We start from the raw sequence: 24,048 nt of genomic DNA, 5'->3' as shown, positions 1-24,048 counted from the left end.
AGTCTCGGCTGACTGTTCTGTCTACCAGTAGCTGGTGTTTTGCGCCTCTGGTATTCTTGCCAATTCCTTTCTGTGTCCCGCTCATGTATTGACCCATGTGCCTGTTCATCTTTGCCGATATGATGCCTGACAGGAGCTTCCATGTAGTACTGAGGCAGGTTATTGGTCGGTAGTTGGAGGGGACCGGTCCCTTCTTGGGGTCCTTGGGGATCAGGACCGTCCAACCTTCGGTTAGCCATTCCGGGTGTCTCTCGTTAACTAGCAGCTGGTTCATTTGTGCTGCCAGACGCTCGTGGAGTGCAGTCAGCTTCTTTAGCCAGTAGGCGTGAACCATGTCGGGCCCTGGTGCTGTCCAACTCTTCATACTGGAGACCCTTTCTTGGATATCTGCCACTGTGATGGTTACTGGACCCTGTTCAGGGAGGTCGCTGTGGTCTGCCCTCAGATCCAGAACCAGCAAAGGTGTACTCTCAGTGGCAAGGGAATAATAATTATATATATATATATATATATATATATATATATATATATATATATATATATATATATATATATATATATATATATATATATATATATATTGTCTGGAGCATCTTCATGTTCGTTATGACTGTGTGCTTTTGTGGCAGTGTTAGGTAATGTATATAGAGGTCTGTTACGTCAAGCTTTTCACTAGAAGAAAATGAAAATTTGAAGGTTGCTGCCTGTTGAGTTTATAGAATGAACTGTACCTGTGTTGATGCACAGTACAAAGTGTCTTAGGCAGATCCATGGGGATCTGTGTTATACAGTGCTTCTCTCCACTGTGTGAATATTTGATTCAAAGAAAGAGCTTACTGCATATCCTTGTGTCTCTGTGGCTACATTGGGGATAAAAGCCTCACATTTCTCCTCTCACTTCTCTAAAACCCAAATGGTTTTGTAATGCTCTCTGATCTGTGGTCTCACATGGGTTATGGCATGTTTTGACTTATCTGCAACCTTCAAATATTGATGTTTTGTAATATAAACAAGTAATATAAATAAGTAATATAAAAGATTTAGCATCATTTATCTTTGTACAGACTAGATGATTAGTGAGAAAGCACAATTCCTGTAATTAATTATATTATTATCTAAGCCAACCAGCCCCCCCTCTTCTCTACACTCCGCTCCTCCTCCCTCCTCTTCTGTGTATTATTCATTATAGAGGAGTCCTGCCCTGCTTCTCTCGGCTATTTTTACCCAGTATGGCCGTCTGAGAGCCCCATTCCCCTGCTACTCCTAACAGCAAGCCGCCCTCCATTTGGATCATGGATTACATCCCTCTTTTCTACACTTTCTTCTACACTCTACCCTCTAAACCTGAATGTTCCATCCCCCTCTCTCTCGGTTTCTATCCACATTTCATTTTTTTTCACCATTTCACCAACCCTCACACTCTCCACTTTTGTGCTCTTTCCTATGTTTTTCAGTCATTCAGATTAGTGTTCCCCTCTCCCCAGGGAACACTCACTGTACCTCACTTCATCGCCTGCTGAACTGGTGTAACAGCATGGTCGACATACCCAACTGCACATATCGGTGTCTGTCCTAGCCATGCAGTTTAAGTGTTTACAGACAAATTATTTCATTTAACACAATATTTTAAATTACTTACAGCAACAGTGAATTGGTTGAAGTAAAACGCAGACATATCTGTATCATTCCTTCAGTTTTACATTTTGTTATTCAGAAATATTTCTATCACAAAGTGTCATCACATTGTCCTGCAGAGTGAATCTGATGCTGTTTCCATTATTTTCAGGACTGCGTCCAGTATAGGTGGTAGCATACCTCACACCTCAGCAAACAGTGTTATGGTGGACAGCAGTGTTATAACAAAAAGGTGCTTAAAAATATGTGTGTGGAAATTGGTATTTTCAGTGACCCCAGAAACCCCAGCATTGATTGAGCTCATTTGCAGAACTGCATTCCATGCTCACAAGCTGACATTAGCCAGTTGACTAAAACTGTTTCCATGGAGTAATAAATTTTCATTCTGCAAATGCAGAAATGTAACTGTTTCAAAATGTGATTAAACTGTATAGATTAGGTAAAATCTGGCAGTTTATCATGCATTTTAAAAAGTTGAATGCAACCAAATATATCCGTTCTTGGTTGCCACTTGTCCAGTATGTAGATAAAATAGTGATCAAGTTACAGTCACCTACCCTCTTCTCTATCAAAGATGAGACTTGGAGAAGGTGCAGTGTGTAGGCCTGAATATAACAGCGAAGTTGTTATATTAATGTGCAAATTACCCGCAAACTGTCCCAAGAATGACAGTGTAGTAAAAATGGCCAAAATGTTCATTTCATAGAAGCAGAGATAAGATAATTTTCTGCTTTTAATAGAGCCTCTGTTGTTATTCTCTCTATATAAATTGTGTAATTCCCTGTAGACCGAAAGCACAGGTTGTGGCTTTAATGACTCTTTTTTTTTTTTTTTTCCCTGTTAATGTGTTTTTAAGAACAACAACAAGGTTCCAATGGGGAAATGGAGGTCTAAAAACCTTCCCACAGACAAAAACAAACAGAGCTCATCTTCCTCACTGGCTACTGAGGCTGGAGTGAATAATGAAAACTCAGTCCTGCATTTGGAAATATTGTTGCTTTCCTGCTTTCTAATCAGTAAACATGAGCTTCATCAGTCCAATACGTATAGCCCATATGGGACCAGAAAGCAGGTTTAGTAAATGGTTTGTTACCTATTAGATGTGGACAACTCTGGCTTTCTGTCATCAGTGTAATAACAGGGAAGTCTGGACGTGGTGGAATCATCCCCGGCTTGGTGTCAAATTTTTATCTTCCTCCTTTAAAACAGTGTTGATTTGTTTGTTCACATAAATGAATAAAGATACTAATTAATGAAATATCATATTTCATTCATCATATTGTGATCCATCACGCCGATGAAACATTTTGTTCACACCATCACACCACTATCATTAGTCTGGACCACTGATACAAGGCAGGATGGATCCATGTTTTCCTGTTGTTTCGTGTTGCCAAATTCTGATCCTACCATCCAAATGTCCAATGTATTAGACCAGGCAACATTTTTTAATCTTGTATTGTCCAATTTTGGTGAGCCTCTGTGAATTGAAGCCTCAGTGTTGTATTCTTTTCTGACAGGAGAGGCACTCAGTGTGGTCTTCTGTTGCTAGCCCATATGCTTTAGACTTCAACGTGTTGTGTGTTTATAGATGCTCTTTTGCATGCCATAGTTGTTACTTGAGTTAATGTTGCTTTCTTGTCAGTTTAAAGAAGTCTGGCAATTTTCCTCTGACATCAACAAGGTGTTTTCATCCAGTTTTTCTCATTACATGTTATCTCTTTTTCGAACCATTCTCTTTTTTCTCTTTCTTAAAGAAGATTGTGCAGGGAAATCCCAGTAGATTAGCAGTTTCTGAAATACTCAGGTCAGCCTATTTGGCACCAGCAACCATACCACATTCAAAGTCAGTCATTTCACCTTTGTTTCCCATTCTGCTGCTTTGTTATTTTGACCTTGTCTACATGAATAAATGCACTGAGTTGATGCCATGTGATTGGCTGATTTGATGCTTGCATCAACAGACGTACCTGTCACGATGTGGGCTGGACTCAAGCGCAGACGAGGCAGCTAAAATACAGTTCCGTTTATTGCTATACAACACCAGGTGTGAATATATATACAAGTGAGAGGGCAGGGGGAATCCAGGGCACAGGGGAATCCGGAAAAGGAGCTCTTCACACACAAGGGACTTCACAAAACACAGCACACCAGCAACCTTGCACACCCAGGGCTCCCAGGGAAATGGAATTCCTGTTCACAGAAAAACAAGTGATTAATCTAATGAATCAGCAACGCGAAAAGGCAACAAGAAACTAGTACTCCGGAGCTTACTACCGAGGTTACTCAATAGTCCAGCGACGAGATGTTTCCAGCCACTGCCTTAAGTAGTGGATGAGTTTAAGCGATGAGCCACAGGTGTGTGATTAATCTCAGGTGTGAGGGCCAGGGGCGGGAGACCGCAATGAGCTCCGCCCCGGCGAGACACGGCAAGAAACATATGTAGCCAACCTGAGTCAGCCGGGCAGACATGGGGACCATGACAGTACCCCCCTCAACGGGGGCCTCCCGGCGACCCACCAGGCTTACCCGGGTGCTGACGGTGGAACTCCCGCAGCATACCTTTAGCCAGGACAGCTGACCGAGGCACCCAGGAGCGTTCCTCTGGCCCGTAGCCCTCCCAATCCACCAGGTACTTGACATCCCTCCCCCGGCACCGAGAGTCCATGATGCAAGTGATGTTGTACACCTCCTGACCATCCATGAGCCGGGCGGGTGGAGGGGGCCTGGCAGGAAGGCACAACGGACTGGAGAGCAATGGCTTGATCTGCGAGACATGAAAGACATTAGGCCTGCACAATAAATCAAAAATTTATTGTCATCGCGATATCAGCCTCCGCGATGGGCCCATCGCAAAAGATGACATAAACTGCGATAACTGGGTACCTTAAAATGTTTACACACGTGCTTTAAAGAATTTACCAATCAAAGAAACCCCTTTACACATTTGACCAGTCGAATAGAGCCCTTCACGGCATTAACCAATCAAATGGATTAGAGGCCCGCCTCCTACGCAGGTGGGGAGCGAACAATGCTGCAGCAACGAATCAGATTTGTAAAGGCTGAGAGCGAGACGCATGACGAGAACGCCACTGACTATGAACTCATGCCTAAAAAAAAAAAAAAAAAAGTACCTCGCTTATTTGGAGGTACTTTGGATTTGATAAAGACGATGTTCTCCAAACACAGGTACTCTGCAAAACTTGCCGAACACTCGTGGCAACCACCAGAGGAAACACGACTAATCTCCACCATCATCTTCAATATAACCACAGAGAACTGTTTGAATAGTTCCAGAAAGACAGGGCTAGCCAAACAAAGGTTGCTAATGTTAAGTGTAACCCAACTTGTGAATTATTATTAAGAATGACCGAACTCCCACTAGCCAGTATCAGAAGATCTAGGATCGGCAGGAGCCCAAGGTATAAACACCAATAAGAAGAGACCACACCACAATATACTGTTCACAAATTTGTTATATTTGACACACAGCAGCTGCAACAATGTAATGAAAAAACAATAAAATAAAATACAAAATATTTCCCCCAAAATAACAAACTAAATAAAAGTGCGCGCATACAGCTTTCTCTGAGTCAATTATATGAGTGGATAATGTCTGATAACTGATGGATCGTTGGGGCCCGTTCAGTTTGTTTAATGTTTGTCCTACCACACTCCGATGAAGGAAGAAAGTTCGTAGTCCTGCAGGTATCTGAAGCTTCAATGGGAACGAAACTTTGGCTTCAATAAAACCTTGGCAAATCCTTTTCAATTTCGGGTTGGCTCGCCATCCAGTTAACTGGAACTGTGGAATCACTGCTCCTCGATGGGGCTTGCTTCAGACTGGGTCCGTCTGTCGAGTCATCCTTTTACCAGATAACAAAAAAACCTGACCTATAAACAGGTCACAGGTCCATATAGTCACATTCACCGTTGTGAAACAGCCACACTTACTTAAAACATTCAAAAATGAACAATAAGTATTAGTGTAACTCTATATCTTAATTCAGCTAGCTCTGTTGTACAACAAAATTATATCACTGCAGCATCATATCCTCTTAGATGAGCTATAATTTTATCAACCTGACGGCTGACAATGTTCTCAAAAAAAACACAGCTTCTATAGTTAACACTGTAGCTGCAGTCAGCAACTCACAGTAGCTCACCAGACTTGTGCATTATAACCAACTCAAAGAACACAACTGAAAATCTGAGAATCGGCGTACAATTGGATTAACTTGTTAAACATAAAACTGATTAGCACCATCTCTTTTGTTTTTTTTCTTAAACGTAATATGATTGCAGTCACTAGCCATTTCACACACAGAACACAGTCAAATTCTGCTAGCGTGAGCGCTAGCAGTTAGCTTAGCGGCTAGCGGACTCGCCGTCCCGTTAAGTCTGCCCTTTTTATCCTTAACAAATTAGGTTTTCCCCACTTTTCGTACTCACCGTTGACAGGGTGAAACTCTGAACAACCAAAAACAACTGCAGCAGACTTGCTTTTAACTCCTAGCGATTCGACTTCGGGAACATTAGTTTCTCTGGCACATGGCATTATATGAACAGGAACGAAATGGCAACACAGGAAATCATGTGATCAAGGTCAACAGCAAGGGTCACTGGGAGCTCATTAATGATTGGCCAAGTTAAATGACAACAGATAATCTTATTGGTCCACATCTTCCTTTAAACATAAAAGAAAAAAAAGAAATGACTAAATTCTTTACATTATACATGAAAAAAAACTACTTTCCACTGCTCTTTTTTTCTAGCTGGGCTACATAAGACAAAGAGCACCGCAGTCCAACAGCCGTCTCTGTATCAGAGTTTTTCAAGTGGAACAACTTATGAGAAAACGTCAAAGCGGTACAAAGAAATAACAGAGACATTACACATTTTTTGACAAAGACATGGTGCCTATAAATACAGTTAGCAGAGAGGGCTTCACCAGTCTGATACATAAAGTGGACCGGATATACCGCATCCCCTTACGAAACTACTTTTCCCATGTCGCCATTCCACAAATGTACGAAACATGCCGCTGGACTGTCATGTTTGAACTGAGCCAAGCTGAAAACTACGCAAGCACTACAGTAAAGTTTCCTCTCCAGTTTTGACTTACATCATAACTACTTGGTGAGTGGTAAAATGATGAACAACTGCATTGAGATAATTTGCAGTATAATTTAAGTTAAGTTTATTTAAAACTAATTCTAGAGACCGGGAAGGATGTCTTTCAGAATTCAAGCCTCAGAAATTTTTTTATGGGGGCAATGTTTCAATGTTAAAGTGCATTTTGTTGTTACACTGCTAATACAGCAGCTTTCATTAAATAAAACTGTTGTAGTAAAATGGAAATTATGTATTCATTTTTTGTTTTGTTTTTGCTATTTATTTTATCGCAAGTCATATCGTTATCGCAGTATTGATCACAGTTATCGCACATCGCAGATTTTCCTAATATTGTGCAGCCCTAAAAGACATTGTGAATGCTCATGTTGCGTGGCAGTTTTAGGCAGACAGAGGCAGGGTTAACAACAGAGTCAATTTCAAACGGTCCAATGAAGCTGGGCGAGAGCTTCTTTGATTCTGCTCTGAGCGGTACAAAACGAGTTGACAGCCATACCTTTTGGCCAGCAGCATAATCCGGGGCTGGGGTCCGCTGGCGGTCAGCAAGGGCTTTATTCCGCTCCTTAATCCGCATGATGGCAGCTTGGGTGGCACGCCAGGCGCAGCGGCACCTGTGGAGGTGGTGCTGAACGGAGGGGACAGAGTGCTCACCTTCAAGTGCAGGAAACAGCGGTGGCTGATAACCCAAAGAGGCTTCAAAGGGAGACCGCCCGTGGCAGTCGAGGTTAGGCTGTTCTGTGCGTATTCTATCCACGGCAGGTGTTCACTCCAGGTGGATTGATTGTGAGACACAACGCAGCGAAGAGCTGCCTCCAACTCCTGGTTGGCCCGTTCCAATTGTCCATTGCTCTGGGGATGAAAACCAGACGACAAACTAACCATGGCCCCCAGGGCGGTACAGAACTCCCTCCAAACATGAGAAGTGAATTGAGGCCCCCTGTCCGAGACTATATCCTCAGGAATGCCATGGAGCCTGAACACGTGAGTAGTGAGCAATCGGGCGGTCTCCAAGGCGGTCGGGAGCTTGGGGAGAGCTACAAAGTGAGCAGCCTTGGAAAACCGGTCGACAATTGTTAATATTACAGTGTTACCTGAGGAGGGCGGCAACCCAGTGATGAAATCGAGGGCAATATGAGACCACGACCGGCCCGGCGTGGACAGCGGTAGCTGGTGAGAGAGCTTGTTCCGGGCACATGTGGAGCAGGCTTTGACATATTCGGTAGCGTCTTTTATTAGCGTGAGCCACCAGAAATAACACTGCAGAAAGGTGATGGTGCGGTGAATCCCGGGATGGCAGGTGAGACGAGTGTCATGACCCCACTGAAGAACCTGTGACCGGATGGTCGCGGGCCGGTACCAGGGTTGGGTTCAGAGTCTTGAGCGTTACAGACCAGGGCCTCAATCTCCCAGGAGACTGCTCCAATCACGCTGGAGGTGGGAAGAATGGGTCCGGGATCCAACTATTCCTCGACGGTGGTGAATTGTCGAGAAAGGGCGTCTTGATGTTACGGGAGCCTGGCCTGTAGGTGATGGAGTTAAATTAAACCGAGTAAAAAACAGAGCCCAGCTTGCCTGATGAGAGTTGATATGCTTGGCAGATCTGATGTACTCTAGGTTTTTGTGATCTGTCCAGACGATGAAGGGGTGCTTGGCGCCCTCTAGCCAATGCCTCCATTCCTCCAGGGCGAGTTTCACTTCCAACAACTCTGTCCCCGATGTCATAGTTCTGCTCCGCGGGAGAGAGCCGATGGGAGAAAAAGGCACAAGGGCAGAGCTTACCTTCAAAGCCCTGTGACAGGACTGCCCCGACCCCAGACTCCGATGCGTCCACCTCCACTATAAACTGCTGGTCCCGGTTGGGCTGACGCAGGATGGGAGCGGTGGAGAATCTCTCCTTCAGGCAGGTAAATGCCACCTGAGCTGCCTGATTCCACTGAAAACACACTTTGGGTGAAGTGAGGCTAGTGAGAGGTAATGCAATCTGGCTGAAATTTTTAATGAACTGGCGGTAAAAATTGGCAAAACCCAGGAAACGCTGGAGTTGATGACGGTTAGATGCATGGGGCCAGTCTAGAACTGCGCGGACCTTCACCGGGTCAGGTTTCAAGTTGCCTCGTGTGATTATGTACCCCAGGAACGCCACCGTGTCCGCATGAAACTCATACTTCTCAGGCTTTACGAATAGCTTGTTCTCCAACAAGTGTTGAAGAATCTGCCTCACGTGGACCTCATGCTCTACTAGGGACATGGAGAAGATGAGAATATCATCTAGGTAAACAAAAGCACAGCGGTTAATAAAGTCTCTGAGGATGTCATTTACCAAGGCTTGAAAAACGGCAGGAGCATTCGTCAACCCAAACGGCATAACTAGATACTCGAAGTGGCCTAAATGTGTGTTAAATGCCGTTTTCCACTCATCTCCCCGTCTGATTCTCACCAAGTGGTATGCAATGCGCAAATCGAGCTTGCTAAACACTGTCGCCCCCTGCAGCAGTTCGAAGGCGGTGGAAAGAAGAGGTAAGGGGTATTTGTTTTTCACAGTGATACTGTTGAGTCGGCGGAAGTCAACACATGGCCAAAGGGATTTATCCTTCTTCTCCACGAAGAAAAAGCCGGCACCTACTGGAGATGATGACGGTCAAATAATGCCCGCGGCCAATGAGTCTGTGATGTATTTTTCCATGGCCTCCCTTTCTGGCTGGGTAAGGCTATACAGGCGGCCAGATAGTAGGGGAGCCCCAGGAAGGAGATCAATAGCACAATCATAGGGCCTGTGAGGTGGAAGCGAGCGTGCCTCATCCAGGGCTCTAGAGTGCGACCAATTTGGTCGCAAATGCGACCAAATTTTTCAGTGGTGCGACTAAAAAAATATTTGGTTGCACCTGTGCGACCAAATGTTCGGTTAGCAAAAAAAAAAAAAAAAAAAATCTGCAACCTTCCCTGTGGTCAACAACAGACACACATTATGCCCCTATCGTGGACTAAACCAATCAGAGATAGTAAGGGGCGGGACCTCTCTGATTGGCCGTGGTCCAGTTGAAAGTGCAGGTGGAAGTGGGAGGTGAGTAGCTTGAATAAAGCGATATCAATTCATTAAATCCTGAATCGACTTTTAAATATAACTGTGTTTTGCCAGAAACGCCAGATTCTCAGATTAAAGCTCACAAAACCATTTCAACAACAACCAAAGAGCAAATGAGAGCAGGTACACGGACTCCACACAAAGACGTAAACACAGAACGGACCGACGCATCAGAATCAACTTTGTCTTTCTCGGCTTTCTCACCCGACGGACCGTACACGGACACGCTGTCGGAGCTTAGCGATTCTGATGCGTCCGGTCCGCGCTGTGATTACGTCTTTTTGCGCTGATTCTGAGCTGCAGGTTTTGTCTCTCCAACCAAAATTCACCGAGCCAGCAGCAAAAGAAGCAGCAAACTGCGCTTCACATTTGATCAATGTCGTCATGAATTTTGCTGTTTTGCTTCCACGACTATTAAAATCACACTTCATGCACAGCTAGCTCTCTCTCTATCTCTCTCTGTACTTCAAGAACAGTTTCCCGTCTCCAATCTCTGTTTTCTGTATTATTCATTCGCTTATTACTAGAGCTGGGCGATAGAACGATAACGATATGTATCGCGATATAACTTTTACGCGATAGAGAAATTAAGCTATCGCGATAGACCTCGCCGCTCTTGTCCTCTTAAAATAAAATAAAAAATAAAAAAAAGGTCAGCCAATCCAAACTAAGTAGCGCAGAGCCGAACCAATCACAGCCGCAGCGTCACGTCGCGTGACTTGTTACGTACAGCACAAGTGCCAAGCCGCACATGTGTTTGTTTGGGAAGCAGCCAGCGGGTAATGGAGGAAATGAGTGTGCCGACTAGAAAAATCAACCGAGCGTGACCGAAGAGAAAACAGATGACGGTTCCAATGCCGGAGAGATTGTCGAACGGAAGAGCCATAGAAGTTCCGTAGTTCAATGTTCAACCAAGATGGCGCCGCGTATGGTCGCCCTGGTGCTTCAGTGCGTTACTTTTGTTTTGTTTTTGTGCATTTCTTCTGTGTCTGGGCACTCCTCTGGATACTTGTACACCAGAGAAGAGCTCCTTAACTACAGGACTACAACGCCTGTGGATTTATTTCCAATATTTGTCGCATCTGCGGCAGATTTACTGCTGACTCTGACCAGGAAAGCGAGACGCCGAAAGAGAGGGAAGCGAGCCGGCGCACTCGTGCGTTTGAGGAGACGCGGACTGCGAACTGCTCTTCCTGGGATCTTCCTTTCCAATGTACGCTCACTCGGGAATAAGATAGACGAACTGGCCCTGATGAGAAGCATGAACAGAGACTTTGCCTCCTCCTGTGTCTTATGTTTTACAGAGTCGTGGCTCAGTGAGAACATTCCAGACTGCGCGCTCAAGCTGGAGGGCTTCCATCTGCTGCGCGCGGACCGGCAGGCCGCTCTCTCCGGTAAGTCCAAAGGTGGAGGTCTCTGCTTCTACATCAATAGTGGCTGGTGCACAGATGTGACAGTGATTGCTCAGCACTGCTCTTCCTCTCTGGAATATCTTTTTATCCACTGCAAACCGTTTTATTCTCCGCGGGAGTTTGCTTCATTCATCCTGGCCGCTGTTTACATCCCGCCAGACGCAGATGCGCAGGCAGCTCAGTGCGCACTCGCGGAGCAGATTCTCCACACGGAGCGGACATTCCCGGACTCTCTCATCATTGCTCTTGGGGACTTTAACAAAGCCAATCTGAGCCATGAGCTTCCGAAATATAAGCAGTATATTAAATGCCCGACCAGAGAGGAGAGGACATTGGACCACTGTTACAGCACGATCAGCGGGGCCTATCGCGCGGTGCCCCGCGCTTCACTCGGACTTTCTCACCACGTCATGATCCACCTAATCCCCGCGTACAGACAGAGGCTGAAGCTCTCCAAACCTGTCGTGAGGACTAAAAAACTGTGGAGCAACGAGGCTGTGGAGGAGCTTCGCACATGTTTGGAGACCACAGACTGGGACACATTGAAGGCTGCTTCTAACAGCTTGGACGAGTTTACGGACACTGTCACCTCCTATATCCACTTCTGTGAGGACAGCATTGTGCCATCACGCACCAGGGTGAGTTATAACAATGACAAACCCTGGTTTACTCCTAAACTCAAAAAGCTGTGGCTGGAAAAGAGAAAGGCGTTCAGAAGCGGAGACAGGGACTGCTACAGAGAGGCCAAGTACAGGTTCACTAAAGAAGTGGACATTGCTAAACATCAGTACTCTGAGAAGATGCAGCAGCAGATCTCAGAGAATGACTCGGCCTCTGTGTGGAAAGGTTTTAGGAATATCACAAACTACAAGCCTAAAACCCCCCACTCCACTGATGACTTGCTCTTAGCCAACACCCTTAACGACTTCTACTGCCGTTTTGACGAGCCATCAGGCAGCCTTCACACCTCCAACGGCCCCAACAATAGAGGCACTTTGGACACTAATTCCCCCACCTCTCCCCCCTCCATAGAGCCATCACCACCTTCAAACTGTTCACCTACAACACCCCCCTCCTCACCCCACACAAAAGAGGATTTCACACCACCTCCTCCCACCACAACTCTTCATATTCATGAAGCAGATGTGAGGAAGCAGTTTAAGAACCTGAATGCTCGGAAAGCTCCCGGCCCAGACGGCGTGTCTCCTGCCACCCTCAGACACTGTGCAAACGAGCTGGCCCCAGTGTTTTCTGGCATTTTCAACTCCTCACTGCAGGCATGTCATGTGCCTGCCTGCTTCAAGTCCTCCACCATAATCCCTGTCCCCAAGAAACCTAGGATCACTGGACTAAATGACTACAGACCCGTGGCTCTGACATCTGTGGTCATGAAGTCTTTTGAGCGCCTAGTTCTCTCCCATCTCAGGACCCTCACGGCCCCCCTCCTGGACCCCCTGCAGTTTGCATACAGAGCCAACAGGTCTGTAGATGACGCCATCAACATGGCCCTACACTTCATCCTGCAGCATCTGGACTCCCCAGGAACCTACGCCAGGATCCTGTTTGTGGACTTCAGCTCTGCCTTCAACACCATCCTTCCAGACCATCTCTGAGGCAAGCTTTCCCAGATGAATGTGCCTGATCCCATCTGCCGGTGGATCACTGACTTCCTGACGGACAGGAAGCAGCATGTGAGGCTGGGAAAGAATGTCTCGGACTCCCGGACCATCAGCACCGGCTCCCCTCAGGGCTGTGTTCTTTCTCCTCTGCTCTTCTCCCTGTACACCAACTGCTGCACCTCCACCCACCAGTCTGTCAAGCTAATCAAGTTTGCAGATGACAGCACCGTTATTGGACTCATCTCGGACGGGGATGAGTCTGCCTACAGGAGGGAGGTTGAACGTCTGGTGACCTGGTGCTGAATGCCCAGAAGACAGTGGAGATTATTGTGGACTTCAGGAAGCACACAGCCCCACTCCCCCCCATCATCCTGACTGACACCCCCATCACCTCTGTGGACTCATTCCGCTTCCTGGGTACCACCATCACCCAGGACCTGAAGTGGGAGCCCACCATCACCTCCGTCATTAAGAAAGCCCAGCAGAGGATGTACTTCCTGAGGCAGCTGAAGAAATTCAACCTGCCAACACGGACGATGATGCAGTTCTACACTGCAATCATCGAGTCCATCCTCACCTCCTCCATCACCGTGTGGTACGCTGGAGCCACTATCAGGGACAAACAGAGACTGCAGCGTGTTGTGCGCTCTGCTGAGAAGGTGATTGGCTGCAGACTCCCATCTTTGCAGGACCTGTACACCTCCAGGACATTGCGGCGTGCAGCTCGGATCTCAGCTGACCCTTCTCACCCTGGACACAGTCTGTTTGACCTGCTCCCCTCAGGCAGGAGGCTCCGGTCCATTCGCACCAGAACCTCTCGCCATAAGAACAGTTTCTTCCCCTCTGCTGTTGGACACATGAACAATAACCATATGACTGTTCCCGCTACTAACACATGACCCTACGCTGTGTTCACTGCATCATTCCATGATTGGCACTGATCACCACCTGCACTCATGTATATATCTTTCAACGTAGCACTCTTAATTCTTATTCTCATGTATATATCTCATGTATAGCTCATGCACATATCTTTCTACGTAGCACTTTTAATTCTTATCCCTACTTTTATTTTTTCATGTCTATTTAAGTGCTATTTATGACACTATGTTTGCACTGAAGCACCGCAGCAATTTCCTAATGTTGTAAACCTGCTCAACATTTGGCAATAAACCCCTTTCTGATTCTGATTCTGATTCTAGTGTGAAGGTATTTCGGCTATTTCAAGTCTGACAAAAAACAGAGTAGCGTGCACTGTAAATTGTGCCGAAAGCAAGTCTGGAAATACAATAAACTGGTGCATGCGTCACACTGTGCGCCACGTTATTGTTTCGGTGAAATGAATTTCTACAATACTGTTACTGTTAATTCTACTCTCTGCAGTGTTTAAATGCTTACATATACACACAGTTACTGTCCGTCCACACATACGACTCGGTTCTGCTTCTATGCCGCAGCTTTGTTTACTTTTTCCCACCGAGGCTTCTAGACTTCTGATTGGCCAACATTTCTGCACGGTTAGGAATCTAGCGCCACCTGCTGCTTTGGCATGTTCATAGCAGCGTTTTCCTTCATTTCTGCCTTTATGTGTGGACGGGATTATTTTTTAAAACGAAAACGGAAAATCTCCGTTTTCAAAAATACCCGTGTACGTGTGGACGTAGCCTCAGTGTCTGACTGGAAGCGCTAATTCGTCATTCGGCTTTTGTCAGACTAAAGTAACTGTTAAAACTGTTTGAAAAGCTAAGCTATACAACAAGGAGAGATTGAGAATTTCCTTTTAGTTCTCAGTTTATTTGATATTGATAAAAGTTAGTCAGTTTTGTCTGTTCTTCTGTAAAACAAACTAAGATTTATTTTTAGAATTAATATTTTGTTTCTAAGTGGAATTGACAATTTAGTAGTCTGTTTCGTTTGTTCTATTTTGAAACTTAAACGCTTTAGCGGCTGCCTTTTGTGTAGTTTGCAATATTTGCCTTTATTTATCTGAAAAAGTCTCATATTCCTTAAGTACATCTACCCTGTTGAACTTATTATGGGAAATAAATATTTAAATAAAAACAAGCTGCTGATTATTTCACATTTTACTTGTGAGCAACGGCACATTTAAATCTTACAAATATAGTTATTTGGCTTATATCGTGATAGATATCGTTATCGCCTGAAATGAAAAAAACATATCGTGATATGAAAAAATCTCATATCGCCCAGCTCTACTTATTACCCACCAGTCTACCGTTGTTTACAGCGCTGTGGCTGCTGTCTTTTTCTTTTCTTTTTTTCACTTAAATGACCTCGGACAAGAAAGCCTATTTTTTCTGTTGTTCAATACTGAAGAAATTTAAACTTTATATGCAGAACATTGTAGAATATTTTTAAGGTTATCTGCTATAAAAAGCCAGACCAGGAAAATCTCCATGTTTTTCTGTTTTATTCTCAGTTACTTTCACACAAAGGCATCTGCATTGATGTTCACAATTCTGATGAAGTCAGTACTGATAAATGATCAGAATTATAATATTTCTGACTGTCTGAGGCTAAGTTGAATCGAATCGGGACTTTGAAAACCGGAATCGAATGGATTATAGAAATCAGTGATGATACCCAGCCCTAGTGAGAAGCCTAGGCACGACAGACGTGGATGTAGCTGTAATAGGAAAAGAACTATTGCTAACTTTTCTGTTAAGTTAAGGCCCGATCCTTCTGAAATTCATAGCCAGTGCTCTGACACGGTGTCATCAATCTTTGAATGCTGAAAAAGCACAGTGTATCCAGAAAAACACATATTATATAAATTATTATAAAATTTGTGTGCGCCTAACTTTTGTGCCAGTACGCCTAACCTTTTAAAGTTAGGCGTACCGGTACGCCCATGGCAAAAAGTTAGTCTAGAGCCCTGTCATCCTTGCTAAAGACGGCCGCGAGGTTGTGGTACACGGAAGGAACTACTGATAAATCAGGTGGCTCGGAGGGTTTGCCGGGGGAGAGAGAGAAGCGATTGGGGGCGTGGCAGACTTTAGACAGTTCATGTGGCACTCAGCACTCCATCCCGTCACTCGCTCCTTTTCTCCAATCTATCTGAGGGTTATGTTGCAAAAGCCACGATTGACCTAACACGAGTGGGGTCAAAGGAGCCAAAAACACAAAGAAGCATTGCCTTTCAGTGTGGTTGCCAGATAGAGTGAGTGAAAGTGGTTTGGTTATGTGTGTGATGTCAGCCAGACGTTGACCAGAGAGGGCAGAAACACAAAGGGGATCAGACAGTAACTTGACTTCAATGTTCAACTTAGAGGCTAGTGAAGAGTCAATGAAATTTTGCTCGGCACCAGAATCGACTAGAGTAGAAACGCTACGTACTGTTAGCTTGACAGGCAACATGAGACGGGGGGAGAGAGTTTGTTGGAAAGATCGCCCACCAGTATTCTCTCTACTACGGGCAGGCGTGCCCTTTTGCTAGAGCCGGGCAGGAAGAAATGAAATGGCCCTTGCGGCCGCAATATAAGCACTCATCGGAGGCGAGAAGGTGTTGACGCTCCGCAGGAGAGAGCCGTGAGTGGCCGAGCTGCATCGGCTGTTCCCCCTTCTCACTTTCGCTGTACTCGCGCGCCCTCTGCTGTTCGGGGGGAAAGTCTCGTGTCATTAGAGGTTCCCGATGAGTGCATTTCCGTGCGTCCCGGCGTGCTCGCAGCCGATCGTCCACCTGAATGCATAATGACATCACTGCTTCAGGAGAAGCAGGAAGCTCACGTACCCCTAACTCATCCTTTAAATCATCATTTATATTATTCAACAACGTGGTTCTTAAGGTATCTGCTCCCCATTTAGTCTGTGTGGCCAGGGTCCAAAATTCAACCGAATAATCAGCCATGCTGCGCTTACCTTGTTTGAGGTTGAGTAAGCGATGACCGGCTGCTTCGGCGCTGGAACCTTTGTCAAACACAGCTTGAAATGTAGACAAAAAGTCAGCGAAAGTGATCTCAGGGTTAACTTGTAGTTGAGCTTGTGCCCAGGTTGATGCACAGTCTTGTAGCAACTGAATGAAATATGCGATTTTCACTCCATCACTAGAAAACACATGGGGAAGTTGTCGAAACTGCAAAGAGCACTGCATCAGAAAACCACCACATTTCGCCATCTCCCCTGAAAAAGTCTCTGGTGTGGGTAAGTATCGGTCTAGGGACACCGGTAGAGGAGATGGTGAAGAGGTGGCAGCCGCGAGAGCTGACGTTACCTGTGGAGATGAGGCGGAGGATTGATCTTCCATGCGTGGCGTCAGCTGAGCGAGGGCCTGGGCTAAAGACGTCACTTCTCCACTGAGCCGAATCAGCATTTGCTCATGTCGTTGCAATATTTGTTCCAAGGAGACAGCGGCAGGTGTCGCAGAGTCTGCTGAGTCCATAGTTGTGGCTGGACTATTCTGTCACGATGTGGGATGGACTCAAATGCAGATGAGGCAGCTAAAATACAGTTCCGTTTATTGCTATACAACACCAGGTGCGAATATATACAAGTGAGAGGGCAGGGGGAATCCAGGACACAGGGGAATCCAGAAAAGGAGCTCTTCACACACAAGGGACTTCACAAAACACAGCACACCAGCAACCTTGCACACCCAGGGCTCCCAGGGAAACGGAATTCCTGTTCACAGAAAAATAAGTGATTAAGCCAATGAATCAGCGACGCAAAAAGGCAACAAGAAACTAGTACTCCGGAGCTTACTACCGAGGTTACTCAATAGTCCAGCGACGAGATGTTTCCAGCCACTACCTTAACCCTTTACAGCCGATCGGAGCGGGCACGCTCTGTTTTGCGTAACTATTTTTAAATCCCAGTAGCTCTGCAACCACGTAAGCTAGCGCAAAAAATTTTTTTGCATATGAAACCGGAGGAGTTGTACTTACATCTTATGCCATCAGCTTGTCCTAGGTCACGGTTTCCTTCCACATAAAGCTTTGCAAAAACTGCATAAAAAGCGCTTGCAGGAACAAAAACATAATATTCCAGAAACACGCTTTACCGATCCGATCAGCTGGTCATAACACTTCCTACGTTGGAATAGACGTCAGCGCGAACTTTTGCATTTCCGCCATTACCTGCCCGAAACCGGAAGTGACGTCATTTTCGCGGAAATGTAGTCTTTTTTACTATCAGGGCCTCAGGGCCTATACTCGTCTTTTTAAAAGTTATCTTTGACTTTATGACTTTCTGTGTCGTTTCTGGGATGCTTAGGACTCATATTGCACTGCTGGAAATAGTTTATTTTGATGCATATGCTGCTTTTTTGCAAATTTGCAGTATAATATTTATTTTCGTTTTTCCTGCAGTGTATAAAAATTGGTGTATTTCAAAAATAAAACTATGAAGACACTCAAAATAAATTTCCTGTGGTAGGAAACTATTTTATGCAACTTTTTTGTATTTACAGTTTTGAGGGATAAGCCTCTTAAATTTCTCTAACTACAAATATATGTTAAAAAAGCAAAAACGATTTTCAATTTTTTTGTAGTTTATTGCACTTTTTTGCAATTTATGTACTTACTATGCACTTAATGAATACATATTATTAAAATCTGGGCTATAATGGTTGTATTGATGTATAGCAACTTGAAATGCTCCCAAAAATGGCTCCACAGCATGTAAAAATATAATATAAGCTCTGGCGGACTTGGTTCTATGGTAGGTCTTAAAGGCTTAAGTAGTGGATGAGTTTAAGCAATGAGCCACCGGTTTAATCTCAGGTGCAAGGGCCAGGGGCAGGTGCCCACAATGAGCTCCGCCCGGCGAGACACGGCAAGCGTGAGAGAGGCAGATGTAAACAAGAAACATATGTAGCAGACCTGAGTCAGCCGGGCAGACATGGGGACAGTACCTAACCTCTATTAAATGTGACTGAGAAATATTTGTAAATGTAAAATAAAGAAGTTTTGGTGCAAATAAATTAAGTTGTCATTAGGCCTAAGGAGGTAGAAAAAAAAGAGATAGCAGAAGCTTTTGGAGTAGCTACATCAACAGTTTGACTGGCAACTTTCTTGAAGAAGAAATGCACTCGCCTACACATCACCTACACATCAGCAATTTTCTGGTAGAATTTGAATTAGAAGTTTGAGCTGCCAATTTTGGCATCGATTTTGATTTTGGCTGTTTGTGATTTAATTTGTAAGAACTGTAATTGACAGTGTACTAATATTTTTGGGGGCTTTTCTTCAAAATAAAACAATTTATTTTATATTTTCTCCAAATCTGGATCAAGTTACAGGTTCTGTAGAGGTGAAATTAACTGTAACCCTCACACTTGTGTCTTCCTTCTGCGGTGGCTCCTTTAAACAAGGGCATAAACTATGCAGGGACCTCTTATCCTCTCCCTCCTCTTGTTTACAAAGTGACTAATGAGCACTTTATTTGTTTATAATTAGAGTGCAGAGAGTCGGTACTAGATGCTGACAGTGCACACTCAAATATAACATGCTTCCATGAACAAAAATTCTTGCCTGCAGATGTAAAGCCACATGTTGGCTGCTTACATTCAGCAAACACACAGAGATACAGGTTCTCCTTTCACATTTAAAATTAATGAATTGGACTTAAGCAAGACAGGATGGGCTTTAATGTACTTTTCTAACCAAATTCGTGTTATACAATATTTATATTCTCATTTTAAAAGTCAGGCTTTAACAGTGCCACTGTTTTTGGTTTTGTAATTTTTTCGATGAACACGGAGCTCTATTCTGTATGCAGTTGCAGTGACAACCTTTGAGGACATGTTTACAAAAAAGCAATCCGGAGACATGATGTCATTCCAATGAATTCCTGATTCCTCATCAAATAAACAGAGCCGCCTGTGAGAACCAGGTCCTGCTTATTTTTTTTTATATATATATATATATATATAGATATATATATATATAGATAGAGATAGATAGAGCAGCTGGATAGCGTAGTGGTTAGACTACACACCTTTGGAACAGAGAATCGCAAGTTCGATTCCTGCCTGGGGCGTCTGTATCCAGTAAGGGTCCTAAGGCTAGACCCCCTATGCTAAGCAAGCCTACCGCAGACATGAGCGAGACAGATAAATATGAAGGCATGCCGGCTCGGACGTCGCCCGGATCAACAAGGTCCGCGTCAGGTGTTGAGGAACCAGGGCACCCTGACGAAAAGTGGGCTACTGGAACAAGAAGGCATCGGTGGGCAAGAGACGAAAGCAGGGCGTTGTTGGAATGCTACTACGCAAGTAACCCCAGCGGAAGGGGCTACATGAATAGGATGCGGGACCTATGGATTCTTCGATATCCAACATCCACAATGACGGCGAAACAACTAGTAGCTCAGTGTTCCAACATTCGAAAGAAGGGACTGCTCTCACAGCTAGAGATTGACGAGGTACAACACAATTGCTATGGCAAGGAGGAGTCGGGACACCAGGTCAGGGGGGAGATATCATCACCCCCACCCGAGATTGGGTACATAGCCCCAAGTGCGATAGGAGAAGGATCGTTGAGTGCGAGAGGAACTGACCTGAAAAATAGGATCATGGCCAAGCTTGAAACCTGTATCCCCCGTAGTCGGTTACCAAGATTACGTGAGGTACCCTCAGAAGGTCTGCTAGATGATGTTAATGCAGCACTACGGACGATACCTACAACCACGATTACCGACACTAACAAGCTGATCTACAATACGGCATCAGTGAGATGCTTGGCTACAAGTTGAACAGCCACAAGGGGCAGTACCCTCCATGGAGAAGGAGGCCAGAGGGCAAGATCAAAGTAGCACGGAGGGAGGTTAGCGGAGTTGCAGAAAGGTGCGACAAAGAAGGTGCATAAGAAATACAGCAAGCTGTCCATACCTGAGGCCTTGGAAACTGCCGAGCAAAGACTCATAGCCTTGGCCAGCCGCTTGAGGAGGTACACCAGAGAGATAGAAGGCAGGAGAATAAACCAGCTGTTCTCCACAGAAACAGCAAAGGTGTACTCTCAGTGGCAAGGGAACAATAATAATAAGAGAGCAGCACCACCAAGGCTGGAGACGGAGCAATACTGGAAGAGCATATGGGAGAAGGACGCAACCTATAACGGCAATGCTCAGTGGCTAGTGGATCTGAGGGCAGAGCACAGCGACCTCCCTGAACAGGGTCCAGTAACCATCACAGTGGCAGATATCCAAGAAAGGGTCTCCAGTATGAAGAGTTGGACAGCACCAGGGCCCGACATGGTTCACTCCTACTGGCTAAAGAAGCTGACTGCACTCCACGAGCGTCTGGCAGCACAAATGAACCAGCTGCTAGTTAACGAGAGACACCCGGAATGGCTAACCGAAGGTTGGACGGTCCTGATCCCCAAGGACCCCAAGAAGGGACCGGTCCCCTCCAACTACCGACCAATAACCTGCCTCAGTACTACATGGAAGCTCCTGTCAGGCATCATATCGGCTAAGATGAACAGGAACATGGGTCAATACATGAGCGGGACACAGAAAGGGATTGGCAAGAATACCAGAGGCGCAAAACACCAGCTACTGGTAGACAGAACAGTCAGCCGAGACTGCAAGACCAGACTGACCAACCTGTGCACTGCCTGGATTGATTACAAGAAGGCCTATGACTCAATGCTCCACAGCTGGATACTGGAATGCTTAGAATTGTACAAGATCAATGGGACCCTAAGAGCCTTCATCAGGAACTCAATGGGGATGTGGTGTACAACACTAGAGGCCAACTCCAAGCCCATAGCACAAGTCACCATCAAGTGCGGGATCTACCAAGGAGATGCTCTGTCCCCACTGCTGTTCTGCATAGGCCTGAACCCCCTCAGTGAGATCATTAACAAGACTGGCTACGGATACCGACTACGGAACAGAGCAGTTGTCAGCCACCTCCTGTACATGGATGACATCAAGCTGTATGCCAAGAGTGAACGAGACATCGATTCACTGATCCACACTACCAGGCTATACAGCAATGACATTGGAATGTCATTCGGACTGGAGAAGTGTAGTCGGATGGTAACAAAGAGAGGAAAGTTAGTCAGAACTGAGGGGATTGAACTACCAGAAGGCAACATTGCAGACATAGAGGACAGTTACAAGTACCTGGGGATCCCGCAGGCGAATGGGAACCATGAAGAGGCCGCTAGAAAAGCTGCAACCACCAAGTACCTGCAGAGGGTCAGGCAAGTCCTGAGGAGTCAGCTGAATGGTAAGAACAAGATCCGGGCCATCAACACGTATGCCCTGCCCGTGATCAGGTACCCTGCTGGGGTAATAGGCTGGCCAAAGGAGGAGATAGAAGCCACTGACATAAAGACAAGAAAGCTCCTTACCATGCATGGAGGGTTTCACCCCAAATCCAGCACCCTGAGGCTGTACGCTAAGCGGAAGGAAGGGGGCCGGGGACTGGTGAGTGTCAGCACCACAGTCCAGGATGAGACAACGAACATCCAAGAATACATTGGGAAGATGGCCCCAACTGACCGAGTGCTCAGTGAATACCTCAGGCAGCAGAAACCCAAGAAAGAGGAGGGAGACGAGGAACCATCATGGAAGGACAGGCCCCTGCACGGTATGTACCACCGGCAGATAGAGGAGGTGGCTGATATCCAGAAATCCTACCAGTGGCTGGACAAAGCTGGACTGAAAGACAGCACAGAGGCACTAATCATGGCAGCACAAGAACAAGCTCTGAGCACAAGATCCATAGAGGCTGGGGTCTATCACACCAGGCAAGACCCCAGGTGCAGGCTGTGTAAAGATGCCCCAGAGACAATCCAGCACATAACAGCAGGGTGCAAGATGCTAGCAGGCAAGGCATACATGGAACGCCATAACCAAGTGGCCGGCATAGTGTACAGGAACATCTGTGCCGAGTATAACCTGGAAGTCCCGAGGTCAAAATGGGAGATGCCCCCAAGGGTGGTGGAGAATGACCGAGCTAAGATCCTGTGGGACTTCCAGATACAGACGGACAAAATGGTGGTGGCTAACCAACCGGACATAGTGGTGGTAGACAAACAGAAGAAGACGGCCGTAGTGATCGATGTAGCGGTTCCGAATGACAGCAATATCAGGAAGAAGGAACACGAGAAGCTGGAGAAATACCAAGGGCTCAGAGAAGAGCTCGAGAGGATGTGGAGGGTGATGGTAACGGTGGTCCCCGTGGTAATCGGAGCACTAGGTGCGGTGACTCCCAAGCTAGGCGAGTGGCTCCAGCAGATCCCGGGAACAACATCGGAGATCTCTGTCCAGAAGAGCGTAGTCCTGGGAACAGCTAAGATACTGCGCAGGACCCTCAAGCTCCCAGGCCTCTGGTAGAGGACCCGAGCTTGAAGGATAAACCGCCCGCAGGGGCGTGCTGGGTGTTTTTTATATATATATATATATATATATATATATATATATATAATTATTATTATTATTATTTTTTTTAAGTGTTTAAGTGTCCCAAAGGTTTGTTCTGAGAACATTCACAGCTGTCAGCTGAATCCTTATTGATCATGAATTTCAATGCATATTCTCTGGAGTATAAATGAACTGCCACTATATTAAGAACCTGATATAGCTTTAATCTGATGTCCTTCCAGCCAAATGTCACCACCCAGTTTGCACTATTTCTCAGATTGCTCTGAATAGGGGTCTGTGACAAAATGTAACTATGTATTATTAAAAGGTGTGAAATGACTCTGCCCTAAGATGAGTCTTACATAATGAAGGCTCTTAGCAGAAGGGTATACCTACATGAGACAAGCCCTTGCAGTAGAATTGTAATGCATAAACAGATAATGCAGCTCGTTTTTTTTGTTTTTTTTTGTGAAATCCTGTAAATTAAAGCTCAAAGTCTGCACTTTAATCATAACCTGATTGTATAATTTAAAACCCACTGTGGTGGCACACTGAAACAAAAATGCAAAAATTATGTAATAATAATACATCACACACGTCTGACAGATGCAGATAAGCTTGCATTTTAATAAATCCAGCTGTCTTTACAGGCTGTGCAACAGCTCGTGTTTTACTCATGCTATTTGGCTGTAAACACAACCCAATGTGCATTTTTATGGCATATTTTATGTGCGTTGCTGCAGTGATCGTGTATTGAACTCTGAACGTTTCAAAGGAGCATGTGACATACTGCTCAATACTGCGCCTAAACACATACTGTGTAGTTGCTGCTGCA

The 24,048-nt window shown here is 45.4% G+C and overlaps 2 protein-coding genes and 1 long non-coding RNA gene across 3 annotated transcripts in view; 1 reads left to right on the top strand and 2 right to left on the bottom strand.

The window, feature by feature from the left end:
* The window catches only part of LOC146670440 (N-acetyltransferase 8-like), an 850,360-nt gene that overhangs the window by 116,904 nt on the left and 709,408 nt on the right, over positions 1-24,048 (bottom strand). The window lies entirely within an intron of this gene.
* The window catches only part of slc12a5a (solute carrier family 12 member 5a), a 194,504-nt gene that overhangs the window by 36,926 nt on the left and 133,530 nt on the right, over positions 1-24,048 (top strand). The window lies entirely within an intron of this gene.
* On the bottom strand, positions 5,430-6,259 carry LOC146670464 (uncharacterized). Its single transcript, XR_014911882.1, has 2 exons — positions 6,088-6,259; positions 5,430-5,529 (listed from the first exon to the last, which is right to left on the bottom strand). It is a non-coding gene; the product is annotated as an uncharacterized LOC146670464 (long non-coding RNA).

Source organism: Rhamphochromis longiceps, linkage group LG5 (assembly GCF_057381845.1).
Source record: "Rhamphochromis longiceps isolate RC_006_pf linkage group LG5, R_longiceps_female_GT1.1, whole genome shotgun sequence".
NCBI lineage: Eukaryota > Metazoa > Chordata > Actinopteri > Cichliformes > Cichlidae > Rhamphochromis > Rhamphochromis longiceps.
The sequence above is the reverse complement of the archived record's forward strand: the minus strand, read 5'-3'. Positions and strand labels throughout refer to the sequence as shown.